A 521-nucleotide genomic window follows, 5' to 3' on the forward strand; every position below is an offset into this window, starting at 1 on the left:
CCTGCTGGGTGGCAGCCTGGGGCCCTGCTGGGTGGCAGCCTGGGGCCCTGGGCACGTTGGCTCTGCCATCCACAATAAAAGCTTTGGAAACCACTTGGTCTGTGGGCATGTGGCCAGGAGGTTCTTGCTAGATCAACCCTGGGTTCTGAGGGCTGGCAGCACGGTGGGGGGTGGGAGGCTGAGCAAGCAGCAGACCCCAAGGGTGGGATGTGCTCTGAAGACAGAAGATGGTCTGCAGGAGTCTCCAGCCCTGGTGGCAGCTCTCTGCAGCTCCACCCCCCACCTCCCTCTGGGCCTGGCCTGAGCAAGCTCTTTGCCCATCCCAGCCATGAGCAGAACGAATGCCAGCGAATGCCAGCTCTGGGTGAGGGAGCTGCTCTCCCAGATCTTCAGATGATGAAGCAGGAGGTTCCTCACCCTGGGCATGGGAATCCCTCCTCCCCCTGCCCAAATCCACCCCAGCAGAGCAGACAAAAGCTCCAAACTTCGACCTCCCAGCTCAAGCACCTCAATAGGTTTTC

The sequence above is a fragment of the Melanerpes formicivorus genome, unplaced genomic scaffold, assembly GCF_026170545.1.
Source record: "Melanerpes formicivorus ecotype bairdi unplaced genomic scaffold, bMelFor1.0.p_v2 SCAF_135, whole genome shotgun sequence".
Lineage (NCBI taxonomy): Eukaryota > Metazoa > Chordata > Aves > Piciformes > Picidae > Melanerpes > Melanerpes formicivorus.